Source organism: Topomyia yanbarensis, chromosome 2 (assembly GCF_030247195.1).
Source record: "Topomyia yanbarensis strain Yona2022 chromosome 2, ASM3024719v1, whole genome shotgun sequence".
NCBI classification, from domain to species: Eukaryota; Metazoa; Arthropoda; class Insecta; order Diptera; family Culicidae; genus Topomyia; species Topomyia yanbarensis.
In genome coordinates, this window is record NC_080671.1 from 69,508,308 (window position 1) to 69,526,514 (window position 18,207).

At 36.5% G+C, this 18,207-nt stretch overlaps 1 protein-coding gene across 2 annotated transcripts in view; it reads right to left on the bottom strand.

Moving 5' to 3' along the window:
- Positions 1-13,601, bottom strand: part of LOC131678382 (dynein axonemal heavy chain 7) — a 45,810-nt gene extending 32,209 nt beyond the window's left edge. For both annotated transcript variants that reach the window (XM_058958466.1, XM_058958465.1), the window contains exon 1: positions 13,589-13,601. The gene's annotated coding sequence lies outside the window, so the exon portion shown is untranslated. The remainder of the gene's footprint in view (positions 1-13,588) is intronic.
- Positions 13,602-18,207: the final 4,606 nt, after the last annotated feature.

The following is an 18,207-nucleotide window of genomic DNA, read 5'->3' on the forward strand; positions in this document are numbered from 1 at the left end:
TTGTTATTGCGAGTTAAGACTTGTTGAAAATCAATAGTTTTAGACAATTTAAACGCACACTGGGAAGTAAATGCGTCAAAATCGAAAAATTTTCAACTTGTCACAGATAAACATTGTTTGTTATTGCGAGTTAAGAGGTGTTGAAAATCAATAGTTTTAGACATTTTAAACGCACATTAGGAAGTAAATGCGTCAAAATCGAAAAAAAATCAACTTTTCACAGATAAACATTGTTTGTTATTGCGAGTTAAGAGGTGTTGAAAATCAATAGTTTTAGACATTTTAAACGCACATTAGGAAGTAAATGCGTCAAAATCGAAAAAAATTCAACTTTTCACAGATAAACATTGTTTGTTATTGCGAGTTAAGAGATGTTGAAAATCAATAGTTTTAGACATTTTAAACGCACTCTGGGAAGTAAATGCGTCAAAATCGAAAATTTTTCAACTTTTCACAGATAAACATGGTTTGTTATTGCGAGTTACGAGGCGTTGAAAATCAATAGTTTTAGACATTTTAAACGCACATTGGGAAGTAATAACCAATAACTCGGAAAAACAAGCAACATTCATCTGCAAAAAGTGAATTTTGCGATTTTGACGCATTTACTTCCCCATGTGCGTTTAAAATGTTCAAAACTGGTGATTTTCATATCCTAGTACAGTAGGATTCCGTTTTTGGCAACAATTTTATTTTTTGCTGTTGCCAAAACCGGAACAGTGCCAAAAATTGAACCTTATTTTTAAAGTTTGGATTTTCAATTTACGACTTCAAAAATGTTTCAAGAATTTTTAACCATGTGTGAAATGGAATTAGATGAAAGGAAAAAATAAGAAAATTTAATTTTATTCATGTTTATCAAATTCAGTCTTCGCACAGTGATCACCTTCCATAAAAAAGTCGGTCAAAACCTCAAAAGGGATCCGAATTTGATAAAAACTTCACATTGGGGTAATTTTACGTCGCTGAATGCATGTTTGGTGTTAATTTATTATTTCTTTTTACCAGAAAATTTTGGCACCTAGGGAGGTTTGCAAAATCAACATTTACGAATATAAAGTGCACTATATCTAAAAATGCATTTTCAAAAAGACATCGTAAACTATTTGGGAGCTATCAGTTTTGTATTCCTAAATACGGGCTTTCGATATGTATTGCAAATTTAGTGCCAAGTTTTGTAGTGACGTTGTATTATGCGGTGTAGCGCATTCATCTGCATTCGACTATAAAAATTGATTCCGTCTAACGCTAGTACCACTGCAACCACTTGTACTATACATAAACAATACATTTCTATACTTATTGTAATCATTAAATACGACACATATAGTGTAAAACATAGTTAAGGACATTATACATGCGAGCCACAACATAGCTGCTGCGCCACACACACCCCTCTCCCCTGCCTAACCATGTATCTGACATGAGCAAATATAAAAATACGTTTTTCAACACACTAACCTTGCTGGTGTGCCACGAAACTGCTACTTAAGGAAGCTAGAATATTTTCCTATACGATCAATCCGAGTTTTTGCCGGAATGCCATCTGTAGCTCCTATTTTCTGCGAAAATATCGCCCCTCTTCACTTGGGGTTTCTTTTCGAAACACTTCTTCTCGTTTTCATTGCACTTTTTCAAATGCACTTTTTTCACACACCACTGCAAAAACACTCGCGAAACTTTAATCGTTTACTAACAAAACTTCAAATTTTCTGCCAATGTGCAGATGACCAAAGGAAAATGTTCGGAAACTCTCATTTGTGCGTTTGAATTTTCACTTCAGATTTCAGTTTTTCCTAATGTAAACAAGCGAGTCGGTGCCTAGCAACGTGGCTTCCGCATATCTTCACCTTAACCTTTAAATGCATAACGCTTTTTTAAAACAACATTGCGAAAAACATCACAAAATTATCACAGTAAAGTATTGAAACTGTAAGACAATTTTAACAAAATTAAAAAAAAATGATTTGGGCTTTTGAGGATTAATATGACTCCCATGTTTGGAAATAAAGTCAAATGCAATGTCAATTGATACAAAAAATATCTATTGCACATTTTTAAAAGATTTATTATGTACAACAAGAATGTTGATAAAAACGGAACCCATTTGTTGCCAAAATCGGAGTGTGCCAAAATGGGAGCATGCCAAAAACGGAACGTGCCAAAACGGAATCTTACTGTAACTCGAAAAACAAAAAAAAATAGCGAAAGTTGAAAAATTTTCCATTTTGACGCATTTACTTACTAATGTGTGTCTAAAAAGCCCAAAACTATCGTATTTCAACTTCACGTAACTATAGCAATAACAAAAAAAATTGTGTGAAAGTAGATTTTTTTCCATTATGACGCATTTACTTTCAAGTGTGCGTTTAAAATGTCTAAAACTATTGATTTTCAACACCTCGTAACTCGCAATAACAAACAATATTTATCTGTGAAAAGTTGAAAATCTTTCGATTTTGACGCATTTACTTTCAAGTGTACGTATAAAATGTTTAAAACTATTGATTTTCTACTCCTCGTAATTCGCAATAACAAGCAATATTTATCTGTGAAAAGTTGAAAATTTTTCGATTTTGACGCATTTATTTCCCAGTGTGCATTTAAAATGTCTAAAACAATTGATTTTCAACTCCTCGTAGCTTGCACTAACGAACAATATTTATCTGTGAAAAGATGAAAATTTTTCAATTTTGACGCATTTACTTCCCAGTGTGCGTTTAAAATGTCTAAAACGATTGATTTTCAACACGTCTTAACTCGCAATAACAAACAATATTTATCTGTGAAGAGATGAAAATTTTCAAATTTTGACGCATTTACTTCCCAGTGTGCGTTTGAAATGTCTAAAACTATTGATTTTCAACTCCTAGTAACTCGCAATGACGAAAAATATTTGTCTGTGAAAACTTGAAAAATTTTCAATTTTGACGCATTTACTTCCCAGTGTGCGTTTAAAATGTCTAAAACGGTAATTGTTCCGAATCGCGGCTTTTTCGAAAAGAGCGTTAATTTTTTTTGGAAATGGTTCTAAATGGCCTATTTTACAACAAGCAATGAAAAAATTGGGGGGATAGCTTTAAAGTAGTTTAAACTGGAAAAATAAGTTGTTCCCAGTTATCTTACTAACAGTGGCATTGCTCATGAGAAAGTGACGTTAAGGGTGAATGTAGTGTGATGCGGCTTTGCCGCATAGTCAAGTCCGAGGGTTCGAAGCGGCGCAAAGCCGCTGAGAAACCGACGGACGAGGTGGTTTTGATCTTGTTATCGAAGGGTGCAATCAAACTTGTAATCCACTCGTTTGCCCGGTATACTCAAACATAGGGGCTATCCCTAGTTTAAGTCCGACTGAGCGGCAGCGAAGTCGGACAGCATGACAAAAAGCGATGTGGCGTAGCCACATTAGGCATTAACAATGTTTTATTTAGTAACAATAGGATAGTATTCATTTACAACAATAAAATTTTGTTAGTGCCGAATGTGGCTACGCCACATCGCTTCATTCAAGTGCTAGGGATAGGGTTTAAGTATACCGGGCAAACGAGTGGATTACAGGTTTGATTGCACCCTTCGATAGCAAGATGAAAACTATCTCGTCCGTCGGTTTCTCAGCGGCTTTGCGCCGCTTCGAATCCTTGGACTCGACTATGCGGCAAAGCCGCATCACACTACATTCACCCTTAACGTCACTTTCTCATGAGCAATGTCATTGTTAGTAAGGTAAGTGGGAACAACTTATTTTTCCAGTTTAAACTACTTTAAAGCTTTCCCTCCAATTTTTTTTCATTGCTTGTTATAAAATAGGCCATTTAGAACCATTTCCAAAAGAAATTAACCCTCTTTTCGAAAAAGCCGCGATTCGGAACAATTACCTCTAAAACTATTGATTTTCAACACCTCTTAACTCGCAATAACAAACAATGTTTATCTGTGAAAAGTTGAAAATTTTACGATTTTGACGCATTTACTTCCCAGTGTGCGTTTAAAATGTCTAAAACTATTGATTTTCAAAACCTCGTAACTCGCAATAACAAAAAATATTGATCTGTGAAAAGTTGAAAAATTTTCGATTTTGATGCATTTACTTCCTAATGTGCGTTTAAAATGTCTAAAACAATTGATTTTCAACTACTCGTAGCTTGCAATAACGAACAATATTTATCTGTGAAGAGATGAAAATTTTCAAATTTCGACGCATTTACTTCCCAGTGTGCGTTTGAAATGTCTAAAACTATGGATTTTCAACACCTCTTAACTCGCAATAACAAACAATGTTTATCTGTGAAAAGTTGAAATTTTTTCGATTTTGACGCATTTACTTCCCAGTGTGCGTTTAAAATGTCTAAAACTATTGATTTTCAACTCCTCGTAGCTTGCAATAACGAACAATATTTATCTGTGAAAAGATGAAAAATTTTCAATTTTGACGCATTTACTTCCCAGTGTGCGTTTAAAATGTCTAAAACTATTGATTTTTAACTCCTCGTAACTCGCTACATTTACTATCAAAAAGTTGAAAAAGATCAAAATAATTCAATTTATATAGCGTCTACCATTCCGTTTATCTGCCACTGCACGGTACTTAAACGATCAAGAATAAGATACAGGTCAAACAAGCAAGCCATAACAAAATGTTCATCTTTGTACAGGTTCGTAAACTGTGTGACTGGTATCGCCTTACGCGCGACAGGTAAATTATCCTCATGACCAGTCTCAAGACCGATGACGCATTTAAATTCCATGACATGTCACGAGACCAACCATCGAGGCTTGGAAGCTAACCTGTTTGAGACATGAGACGTTTTCAGCAGAGCGTGAATGTACGGGTGGCTTGACATGTCGCGAAAAATGTACACAGGTTCCAACTATGATCAAAATTGTACATGGTCATAAGCCGAAACATATGAAATTCTGTAGTAATTTTTCCTCGGTGTTGGATAGATACGGCGTTCTGTTCTTCTTTTCATACAAATCTAAATATCCCGGAATGCAAAATTGTATGTATAATTTAAATAATAAAATTGATACAACACATTGGACCCAATATGCATTCTATGAACGGATCAAATATTGCTGAAGACGTCCGGGAAAATTTCCTTATTTGTAATAACGCTTGCGTTAAGCGCGATATCTTTGTTACACTGGTTGCGTTTCGGCTTCGCCTCATCAGAAACTGACACTAACTTTATGTCGGAATAGACGCAAATCCCTTAAAACTAAAACACACTTTGTATTTCAATCGAATGACTGATCAAACGTGATGTCCCATCCGAGCAGAAGTTCTGTTTCTGCCGATGAGACACAGTGAAGCCGAAACTTGTCTTGGCTTAGCAGGCCTATGCGAAAGCACTATGCTATATTTCACCCTAAGGAGAAAAATTGGGTAAACACAACACGATATCTTTGCAAACCATCCCAATTTTTGAAACAAAAACTAATCGATATTTTAAAGACATCAGCCCGGAACTAATCTCTATTTGCAAACACTTTCATTGAACATCTAATTATTAAAATAAGAAGGAATTTTTATAAATCCAAAAATTGGTTCATAGGTTGCGCACCACTACAACTACTGTAAAGAAATGCTTCGCGGTAATAGTCGGCCAATTTGTCGAGTTTAGCTTGAAAACATGAATATTCTTTTGCAATGACTTGCGTAAGGTTTGGATAGTGTATCTTAAACAATATAAAAGATAGTAATTAGAAATTTTTAATATTGAAATTAACAATAGCATTAAGAGTAATCTGTACGGTATGTGCCGAAGAGGAAAAAATAAATAAATAAAAAACCACAAAAATGTCTGCACATTACCGAGTTCAAAAATATATTGGGAATCCTGGGAAATCCAAAAATCCCGGGATTCTCGGGAAATAAATTCCCCGAATGGAACCTCTAGTTTCAGGTCTCTGTACGTAGGCTCTTCTATGTTCTATGTTACATTCCTACGGAACAGTTTCATATCAAATGATATGAAGTTCCGTAATCGAATTCACAAAAATCACATGAATGACACTCAGCGCGCTGAACAGTGTCCATTAAACCGGCAACAATATTGACTTTTTTTCGGAACACCATTAGATCCAACGGTAATTGGCTCCACATACCCTTTATCAAATATGAGCTTATTCCGAAAACTCTAGTTCACTCATAAGAGTTTTCAAGTTTATATGCGAAAATATATGAAAAGTAGGCAATAGAAACTATACATTCAGTAAAAAAAATGCCACTATCATCTTGTGCATCCAATTATCTGCAGATATATAGCATAAGCTATAATGATCAACATTGCCGAAAACTACAAATTGATCCGACTTCACAATAAAAAGATATTCTCTTATAAAGTTATGTGTTGCCTCTCTTTCTCGCACATGCTTATAATAGGACATTTCGAAAAAATCGGTTGGTCTTCAAAGCTCAATAACTTTGTCGGGAAACCTTCAATTAATATGCAACCTTCAACAAAGCTGTTACAGTCGTGATTCGATGGTTGGGCCACAGCCTTGTCCAACTAACGAATTTGATTCGCTAGTTGGACCGACTGACAAATGTCAAAGACTCTCCAAAGGAGATGTTGGCAGTGTAAATACATCTGTTCACATCTCTAAATATTGTCAGATTGATTGTCAAAGTAATTTTGACACGAGATTTTGACATTCAGATGCTTTTTAGTTGGACAATGGTCCAACTAGCGGAGGTCCAACTAAAAAGCGATCCAGTTAAAAAGTGTCCAACCAGCGAATCACGACTGTATATTTGTGATGAGGTCATGCTGTGTTAACTATTAAATTGTAGCGAAATAAAAAGCGATAGAGATACAGTGTCAACTAACAAGTTGTAGAGAATATTAAGGGGCCCCAAATGAACAATAGTGATGATAAATTTAGTTTATTAATAATTAGAAAAATTACAAAACTCTCCAAAAACGCCAATTTTGAGTTACTTTACTACTAAAAAGACATGTAGTACACTTAACTAAAAGATATCTGTACATACATTGAAAGGAAATTTTCTCAACTTTCCAATGAAGCCCTGGTAATAACGATATAAAGCATATTTTTTAGATTAAAGTCTGTTAAGCACTTGCAGGTCGATTACAGGAAAAAATTAGAAGTGAAATTACAAGGAAACGAGAAGTGATAGGAATATCATGTTGAAGAACAAATTATGAATTGTTCTCGAACCCATCTTTTGGATAATAGATATTACTATAATCATAATTCATTATTTTAAGAAAATTAACCAAAAACCTCATCAAAAATACCAACTTTGAACTACTTTACAACTAAAAGGTAATTAAAACTAATTAACTGAAAGATATGAAAACAACTCAATAGAAAATATTCTCACCTTTCTAATGAAACTAAAAGATTTAAAATACGAGGTATACTTTTCGGGTTAGAGGTATTTTAAGATGAATAAGTTTGTTACACAAAAAGTTCAATTACTCTGTAACGGTTGAGATTTGATGGCATGTGTAGAAGGATTTTTTCTCCAAATATGACAGTCAATTACCCCTCGAGAGATTCTTAATCATGAACCAAATACCCTGCATATTACTATAGAAAATTGAAACCTCTTGTGGGTGAACTAGAGCTATCGGAAAAAGCTTATATTTTGGATATGATTTGTGTACTCAATTACCATTTGAATTAGCAATGTTTCCAAAAAAAATCAAAATTGTTACCGGTCTGGTATCCATATGATAATTGAGTTTGCAATGTCCAGTCAGTGCCCTGACTAGAACACTGCATTTGTGTTTTGACAAATGCAGTAAATTCTTTGATATTTTCGGACTCACATCCCACAGAAATGGCTTTGAACGCAAGTTCGCAAACTACGCCAATAGTTGATATGTTTGGATGCATCCCAAGACCTAATCTTGTGCTTTACTCAACCTATCGAAAGTGATAGAACTGATTCTGGACCAACGAAGTCAGTCACAGCACACACTCTAGCCAATCTGTCCGACCATTCATTTCTAGTAATACCGGAATGACCGGGTATCCTTAGAAGGTAGATAGTATTCGAAATGCTTAGTTCTTATACTTGAGTTCGATATGCGATTACTAATTTCGATCTCGAAACTATCGAACTAAGTGCTTTCAGGGCAGCCTGACTGTCAGAGCAAAAATATATTCTTTTACCACAAATTCCCTGTTGAAGTGCCGACTGTACGCCACACAGAATCGCGAAGATGTGTGCTTGGAATACGGTACAGTATCTACCAAGCGAATGAGACTGGTTGAATCTCATTTCACGACAACAGACTCTAGCATCGGCTCGGCCCTCTAACATAGAACCGTCAGTATAACAAACTAGATATTCTTCAAGTTGTCGCTCCATCCAATCAGGCAGCCATTACTCGTGAGGAGTAATTCACACATTGAAAGTTTTAAAAGGAAAACTACATGTAAGTGTAAGATCACTGGGATCAAGAGTGTACTCATCCCAAGTAACCATTTGGGGCCACAGTCTTGTGAGGATAGTTGCACGATCTATTGGGTTACCGTTTCAAAGCCCAACAACTTTAAGACGGAATGCATAAGAAAGTGCTTCTTGTTTCAGAAACACATACAGTGGTTTTATGTTCAAGAGTGCCTCTAGAGCAGCAGTTGTCGTTGTGTTGTCGAGAACGCACCTGTCATCGCCACCAAGACCATCCTCTGAAGATGGTTTAATTTTGATTGGATTGTCATAACTTCTTCCTTCTGCAACCAAACAAGGCACGGTAGCCCAGTATTGGTCTTACAATTGTTGTGTAGATCCACTGAAGGTACTTGGGTTTGAATCCCCAAGATGTGCCGAAAGCTCGTCTACATTGGCCGAAGGCCATGTAAGCTTTATTAATTCTGAAATCGATGTGAGCTGTACAATTAAGTTTGGAGTCAAGAATTACCCCAAAGTACTTAACTTGGTCTGCGACAACAATTTCAGAGTCAAAGAACTGCAACGGACAAGCTCATGTTGTAATGCTTTATTGCGTGAAAAGCACCATTGATGTTTCATTTGAATTAACTGATAGTCCAACATGCAGACACTTTTGCTCAACAACACATAAGGCTTATTGCATTATATAAAAAGTGCGTTAATTCAAATACTAGTGATCATTATATGATAATCATCGGCGAAACCATATGTCGGAAAGCCAAGCTAATTAAGTTTCCTCAACAAGCCATCGACGACAAGGTTTCATAGAAGTGGTGACAGCACACCACCTTGAGGACATCCGCAGACAGTTAATTTCCTTATCTCTACTTGTCTTAACGATGAGCACAGATGTCGGTTGCTAAGCATTGCGTGTATCCATTGCGATATACGAAGATATTCTATGACCTCGTGCTGCTTCCAAAATGGATTCAAAAGACCCGTTATCAAAAGGACCTTCAATATCGAGAAAAACTCCTAAGCTTGAAAGTATTTGTGAAAAAGCTTTTTCAATGTTGTAGACAATATTGTGTAACCGGGTTGGTAGTAGACTTCCCCCGCTGATATGCATGTTGCATTGCATGCAGCGGGTGCTCGCTAGAGTGGCTCGAAAATGACATTTTTCAGCACAGCACTTTTTGAGTTCCTTTTGTAGTCCAAAATGCCTGTGAAAAGTTTGAGAGCGGTCGGTTGCTTCCCGGGTTTGCGCATTGCGTTCAAAGTTTGTATGGGATTTTATATGGGGAAATCAATTATTTTGAATTTATCGCTATTTCACTCAATATGAAAAACCAGCTTTATAAAACGATAATTCAAACCTTGGTTAACAACTTTGTCGAAGACGGTAACTAGCTATGAGTTTTCAAAAAATAGTTATAACGATTTTAAAACTTATGGTTCAACCCAAATGCAGATATTCATTATTTCTTCCAACACTGTCAGTACACTACGACACCGATACTTTAAATTTAAATAAATGAGAATATAGTCATCACAGAGACTTGGTACCTTTGAATGAAATGTTGAGAATGAATTGCTGAATAACATAGACTTAGTCAGAAAATGAAAAGAAGAGGGGGTGTGGTTTGTGTACTCCCCAGTTCCCTGTTTAGATAGTTTAATATAACATAAGGAGCACATCTTCAACGCAGTTATATACCGCCGAATTAAAAATTAATCTTACGTGTTTGAGTGCTACTATTTAAGGGCTCTACTGTTATCTCATTTAAAATGGTACAGCGGTTTATAAGTTTTACATATTTTAAAACCCTATTTCTTGGCCGTTCAGAGTCAAAATTTAAAAAAAATGCATATCCTTAGATTCCTTGAAGTCTCGGAACTGTTTCTATTGACGTTTTCGTTTGAGAATCTAGGAACGATATCAGGATAGTTATTTCAAACAAGCGTTTTTTGATGAAATTGAGTTAAGTTGTTCACGCAAAACAGAGGTGATGATGGCGAACCAGAAATATACTTCAGGTTAGAACCCAACGCGATTTCCAGACCTGAGTTAGTTTTTGCCGCAAGCAAAAACAATACATAAATTTGTAGGTGTAAATTCTAAATATTGTAAATTGTTATTTCCCACAACAAAGATGGTAGTATGATTCATATTTGGGTCTATCAAAATATTAAGAAAGTTCAGTCGTTGACATTTTCAAGGAAGTAATGATTCTTTGTCTTATACAAAACAATCAAAAAAGGGACTGGGGAGTACACATGCCCCCCCCCGTCTATGATATTCAGAAATTCATTCTGAACATTTCATTCGAAGGTACCAAGTCTCTGCGATGAATATCTTCTCATTTATTTAACTTTTTAATGTCGATGTCGGTGGTGCACCGGCAGTGTTGGAAAAAGTAATCAATTTCTGCATTTGAATTTTACCATAAGTTTTAAAATCGTTATAACTATTTTTTGAAAACTCGTAGCTAGTTACGGTCTTCGATAAAGTTGTTAACCAAGGTTTGAACTATAGTTTACTGGTTTTTCATATTCAGTGAAATAGCGATCTTTATTAACGTAAATGCAAAATAATTGATTTCCCCATATAAAATCCCATGCAAACTTTGAACGCAATGCGCAAACCCGCGAAGCAACCAATCGCTACCAAATTTTGCACAGGTATTTGGGACCACAAAAGGAACTCAAAAAGTGCTGTGCCCGCTAGTTTAAATCATTTTGAAGTTTTCCCATACAACCGCGAGCCACTCTAGTGCTCGCGCAAGCTAATATCCCGAACTAGCTAATACCCATCGCGCGTTGCTGCGACGCTCTGCGAAATAGGAGGAAAACACAATTTGTTTCAAGGCGCCATCTGGCGGGCAGATAATCTCCAACTAATAGCACACAAACACGCCCCATACCAAATACCTACTGTGTGCAAATTTTGGGAGTCTATAAATCATATACATACAAATTTTGACTTTTATATATATAGATAGATAGATGTAATGGTCGATTAAACGTTCCACTGATTTGAGAAGGAGGGTCAGACTGATCGGTGTAAAGCTTTTTGCCTCCTTATAAATGATGTGGCCGCCTTCGATGAATTTTACAGTTATTTTCCGCCACGCTAATGAAATGTATCCTGTTGTAAGACTACAAGTATGAACCACTTTCAAAATATGCTTGGAGTGTGCATATCCACTTTGTAGTAGAACTTGAACGATTCCATCTTTTCCCAGAGAGTTATACGGAGCAAAACTTTCAATCGCCCATTTGATCGATTCGGTTGTCACAATTCTATGAGGAAATGCCCAAGAATCAGAACTACCTGAAAATAACTCACGGGCAGTCGTCAGTAATGGCTTCGCACATCCTGGAAAGTGTATGTCAAAAAGACAGTTGACAGATATTTAATCTACTAGTCTCGTTGAGACTTGGGACATTTGTGCAGAGACTTTGTCAATCACTTCGCTCAGAGGATGGAAGCGCATTCCTGTATGCTTTGCGACCAACTTAAAGGGTTCCGACCCGTCCCGGCATTTGCGATTCCATGCTCTTCTACATAACTTTTTGAGTTGGCCAAGTTCGGTATTCCACCAAGGTGTTCCTTTAGCAGCACGCTTAACTCGAAGCGGACAAGCCTCTTGGTATGCTGCTAATATGAGTGAGTTTTTTATCCACGACCTCATCCAAGACATTGAGAGATTAAATCGTCGAAAAATAACCATTAAACCTAGTCGCCAAGCCCTCTTCGTAGAGGTTGCAGTTCATAAAACTCGTGAACCGGAATCGCAAGAAGTAAGGAAGAATATCTAATTGCGAGCTTCAAGACAGCGTCGTCAATGAAAAGACAGATGACAACTAGGATTGCCTTGAAAATAAATATTTCCCCGCCCCGAAAAAACATGTCTCCACGCGTAACGGTAAGTCGCGCGATCAACATCTGACGAACAGTCATTGATGTTTTATTTTGAAACCCCCGGACAGTCATTGATGTTTTATTTTGCGAATATATAAAAAACTTAAGGCTTCGTTAAACGAACGCATTTGGCCGTATGAAATAAACGAATCAAACAGAATTAAAAAATATAAACGAACTGTCGTCCCACTAGCACGTGAACCTAAATAATCCTCAATAAATAATCATTAAATTTTTAAAAACGAATAAGTTTTGATAAATAATAACAATTTGCGTTGGCCTATCTGCTTGTGCTGATGCACTAGTAGGATGAAAAGAAATGCATCGATTTCGTGATATGAATATTAGTTATTTTTTAAGTACCATGTAGGATACTTATATCATTTACGGTGTGATTCAATAATAACTTATATTTTTTCAGTCGAAGCGAAGTAATCCTACAATACACGTAAAATTGATTAATCCTACAATACACAAAAAAAATCATTGCAATATTAATTGTACACGAAAAAATTGTTTTCGTCATACAACTGTATATATGAAGGCACCTGATTGAAACGATTTGGACAGGAAGAGTGGAGTAGCCGGCTTCCGGTTGCTAACATTTCGTGGACATTGGGCATTACACTATAAACATTTTCATCAAGTTCATTGGCACGGTACCTGCATAGCGATACAGCCAAATTCGTCGAGGTTCCCTAGATTCTGTTGCTACAACAACTTTATGTCGCAACGATAAACAGAAATTTAATGCGGAGAAAAACTTTTGATCAATGAGAGGCATGAATCAAATGGAAGAAAAGAGTTAGTTTTTTTAAATTACTATACCGCTAAATTTGTGAATTAATCAAAATTTGATAATTATTTTTATGATCCAATGTCGCAGATTAGACAACTAAAAAACTTTATATGGAATAACGATTTCTATTAATTGTCTTTGATACTGTTTAATAGTTTGAAGTAATGATTACTAGTTGAGCACAAAAAAGTCTATTCTATTAATTTTACTTCAATTATTCAAAGTAATCTAACAGCATTGCAACGATTACAATGAAACATTTCTGTTTTTGTGCATAAATAATTTTTCATTATCAAATAATGGTTAAATCATACAGCACTACAACTTCAGTTAACAAAATGAATTTTTAACGAATTGCCAAGCATGAAAATACGATAAATCGATACTTAAAGTCTCCAGGCACAGCATATATTTTACATTTCACTACACTTTCAAGCAGCAAATAATTTTTTTCCTGATTAAAAATATGTTCTGGGTTTAACTCCCTAAAACACACCTTTTTCGTCCAATTTTTGACACTCGAATGTGCAAAATCGCCTTACATGAACAAACCGATCGATTAGGGGTAAATATTTTGAAACTATGGAAATGTAAACTCCATTTGGTTACTAGGATCATACCGGCGATAGTCCGGTGAGCTACTTGTTGAAAGACATATCAGCTGACAATAATGCGGTGTTCCACGTGGGAGCACCTACAGGTGTCCGCCACATTCCATACGTCCTTGACCCATTTACGCTACAAATATCCACAGGTCTTGGCGACGATTTAGGAACCAACCTGTTGTATGTATTTTCTTCCTTGCGTCGACGCAGGAAGTTACATAATGTAACTTACATTAGCCGGCATCGCAACGGAAATCTCGGTATATCTCCAAACGTTTTAATGATTCTGAAAAAAATACACAAACTACCTATTTCTATTTTGTTTTGTTCCCATATATTCGGAATATTGAGAGACAATTTCATTGGTCGGTCTATATCAACTAGGTATGTAGATAAATTAATTTCTAGAGTCGCTTTCCATTGGTTTATGATAATTCTGATAATTTTTATCGGACATAGTTCAACTCAATCATTATATTTGATTTACTGCTTTATGTCTGATGTAGCATTCAAAAATGTTGCAGTTTTAATTGCGGAAATGTACGTTACGGTTAATTGTTGTTCTGCTTGGGTCGCTTCTATCTTTATTATAACAGCGTTTGTTATTCGTTGATGGCTTCAGTTCTAGTCCAACTTTACAACCGTCGCGATCAACTGATTAATCGAAATGTGCGAATACCTACCAGCGATCTGTGAGATGATTTCGTCAATGATATTTGGAAGTAAGTATCGTTAGGGTTTATGTTCATTTTGTTCTTAAATTTTCGACTTTCAGACACCGGAAAACTAGACGAAGCATATTACGACGAAAGCATTGAGACAACTTTCAAAACAGTATAGCATTTGTGGTTGTTGCTTCATTCCAAAAAAAATGAACAACCGTACCAATATGATTAGTGTGGGGATAATGAAATATGTATTATAACAAGGCACACTTCAGCAGATTAGGAATAACGTGATGCAATAAACAAATTTTATGTGACACTAGAATTAGTTCTCCGATGACCGTCCCACTCTATATCCATACAAACACTTCAATTTGACGAGTTACCTTAAAAATAAAGAATATAGTTATTTGGTTTTACCAAAACAATTATATTTTTTTCTTGTTTATTTGACACGGCTCAATGCGTTAGCACAACTGAGCCGTGGGTCTTTTAAGATTTTTAGGGTCTTGTTGACGCGGATTGCTTGTGCGTGTTGAGATCCTCTTCCTTGGTGATGAAAAAGGAGATGCCTTGTCTGCCGCACCTTGAGGGTCATTAGGTCCGTCTTCTCTCACGTTTTCGTTCACATCCATGTCGTCATCGGTACTGCATTCATAATGCTCACGGTCGGATGTTCTTATTTGTTTCTTGTACTTCCGGGTCGCTAATGTAAATCCTTCTTCATCGGTGTTTGATTCTTCATTGGTGGTGTTGGTTGATGGTTTGGAGACATTTGATGTAATCTTTGTTACTTCGATGTTGGTAACAGCAGTTGGTTTAGTGATACTGGGCAGAACAATCATAATTAATATATAAACAACAACTCAAATTAAAACAATCCTAATGAATATATAAACAACAACTAAAATATAAAATTCAACATCAAGCTCTTTTTTAGTATTTCTCAAAAAGGGAAGCTGGGCGTGGTAATAGGTCATGTGCACTCTTATCACAATAGGCACATTTTTCAGCACTTCCAATGCAAGAACCATCCTCATGATTATCTGCGTAATTGTAACTCCGAGCCTTACTGCTACAAATGGCCCATCTGTACAAACAACCGAATAGACAGATGATGCTTGTCGAAGAAGACGTAATTAAACGCAAGGCAATCCCACCAAAGGTCAAGCGACACGAGATTGAAAAGAGACACCATATCGTCGCTGTTGTGCTATCTTATGACAAACGACATTTAACACATTTCGAGAAAAACGATTTTTAAAGTTTGAGATTGAATATCTTGAAACTTATAAATGATAGAAACAATATAAAGAAGACAATTGATGCTTTGTAGCCACTTTGTAGAGATTTTTTAAACAAGTCATATGGCATATCTAACTCAGTTTACCCCAAAATGGCGTTTGTCATAAGATAGCACAGCAACGACGATATTATCCCATCCAACGCGATTGCCATTCAAAATCTTTGCTCACTGGAGCAAGGGCTCCATGAAAAAGCCAACCCTGTGCTTCGGTAGGCAAACTCGACTCGGTGACTACACCGTCGCACTCAACTTTGTGAGCGGGAATGTAGACGTGATTGTCATTAATAAACAGTTTGTCGCCAGTAACATTATTTGCTTTCTGTATATAGAATATCACAATTCTGAACTTGTTTGAGCGAAGTGCGATACAGTCGTGATCCGCTGGTTGGACACTTTTTAACCGGACCGCTTATTAGTTGGACCTCCGCTAGTTGGACCATTGTCCAACTAAAAAGCATCTGAACGTCAAAATCTCGTGTCAAAATTACTTTGACAATCAATCTGACAATATTTAAAGATGTTAACAGATGCATTTACACTGCCAACATCTCCTTTGGAGAGTTTTTGACATTTGTCAGTCGGTCCTAGCGAATCAAATTCGTTAGTTGGACAAGGCTGTGGCCCAACCAGCGAAACACGACTGTATTGGACTTGCGCCTTTTGCTTTTTCCCTATTTACAGAGTGGGCGCATCTTGTGTACATGTTAGAGAATCAAGTTGCGCATCATCTACACCAGTTGCGCTTTAGTTGCGTACGCTGAAAATAGGAGAAAAACCGAAAGACGCAAGTTCACTATTGTCGTGATTCGCTGGTTGGGCCACAGCCTTGTCCAACTAACGAATTTGATTCGCTAGTTGGACTGACTGACAAATGTCAAAAACTCTCCAAAGGAGATGTTGGCAGTGTAAATGCATCTGTTCACATCTCTAAACATTGTCAGATTGATTGTCAAAGTAAATTTGACACGAGATTTTGACGTTCAGATGCTTTTTAGTTTTAACTTCCGGTGAAAATTTCAACGTGTCGACATGTTGGTTTTCACCGAGTGCTAGATAATTCGCTTTTTTCACCTTGATTGGGCGAATTACTCGTGCTGTGGTGGACCAATTTTGTGGCGCTGCGAGTTTATCGTCGGTTAGTCACAGAAAGTAAAGTCCATTGGACTATAAACGAAGATTAACTGGCAATATAGCTTTATATGCTGTGCCATTTTGGGCTTTGTTTCACAAACAAGCCAAACAGAAGAAGGAGAAGAAGAAGCTTTTTAGTTGGACAATGGTCCAACTAGCGGAAGTCCAACTAAAAAGCGGTCCAGTTAAAAAGTGTCCAACCAGCGAATCACGACTGTATTTCGATTTTCAACTGCAATCAGAATACATGGAATGAGCGAATCACGAATGAACTTTGGTCGAATCTTTTAGAAATCGGGTTTTTTTTGGTATTTTTGAAAACTTCCCACTGCAGTCGTGATTTTCTGACTGGGGTTTTCACACTAGGGGCAGATCACGCTAGGAATGTATAACAAATTAGAAAAAATGCATAAAATTTCCATTTTTGCATCAACTTTGCACTCCCTCGATGAAAAGTTTGTTTAACAAACGTCCTACGCTGATTCACTTTGTTCGACGGTTTGTTGAATGTAGAACTAGTATTGTTTTGTAGGGTTTTGACGTCTTACACGCAGCGCAAAATACATTGCACTCCACGCAAAATACATTATGAATCTCTATTTTGATGGAAATAAATGCATTTAATTTCGCTGATTTTTAAAAATGCATCAAAAGTATAGTTACTATATTCATAGTTAGGCGGCCACAAAAGCCGGAAAACTGGTAGCTCTTATTCCAGGAAGAAAACACTGGCATCTCATGCAAATGTTCAAGCTCTAGCTGAATAGTTTCATTGTTGATTTCGTCAGCAAGAACTTTACATGCACGAATCCGATGATATGATGAGGTTTCATACTTGTACGTCTCTTGTGCGTGTCTTGGTGTCACAGAATTTTTTTTTGTTCATTTTCTTTTCTCTACGCTCGATAACATAAAGAAAAAGTAAAATAATTGATAACCATAATCACAATACCTTTTCCATACACATTCGAAAAGAACATGTCATATGACGTCATGCTCGATTGGCTCCGGCATTTTACATGTTCAATTGGCTCCGCACAGTGTCTCCACCTAACTATTGGGGTTTTCGATTGATTGACACCGGTGTAGTGGAGTGCACTGAAACTGCACCGTTTTTGCACTTTCTAGCAGAAGTGTAGAAAACTGGGTATGTTCCATTGACACTTCTGCTAGAAAGTGCAAAACCAGTGCAATCCACTACACCGGTGTCAATCAATCGAAAACCTCATATGAATGTAGTAACTATAATCACACGTGGTCTGCTGTTAATTTTTCACATCACACTAAAAAGATCTTTGAAAACTAAAACATGTTTTGTAGTATGCAAAAAACCTCAATATATTTTGACTTCCCGCTTTCGGTTTTTTTTAGAATGTGAAAAGAAACATGATAAATAAAACTCCTATGT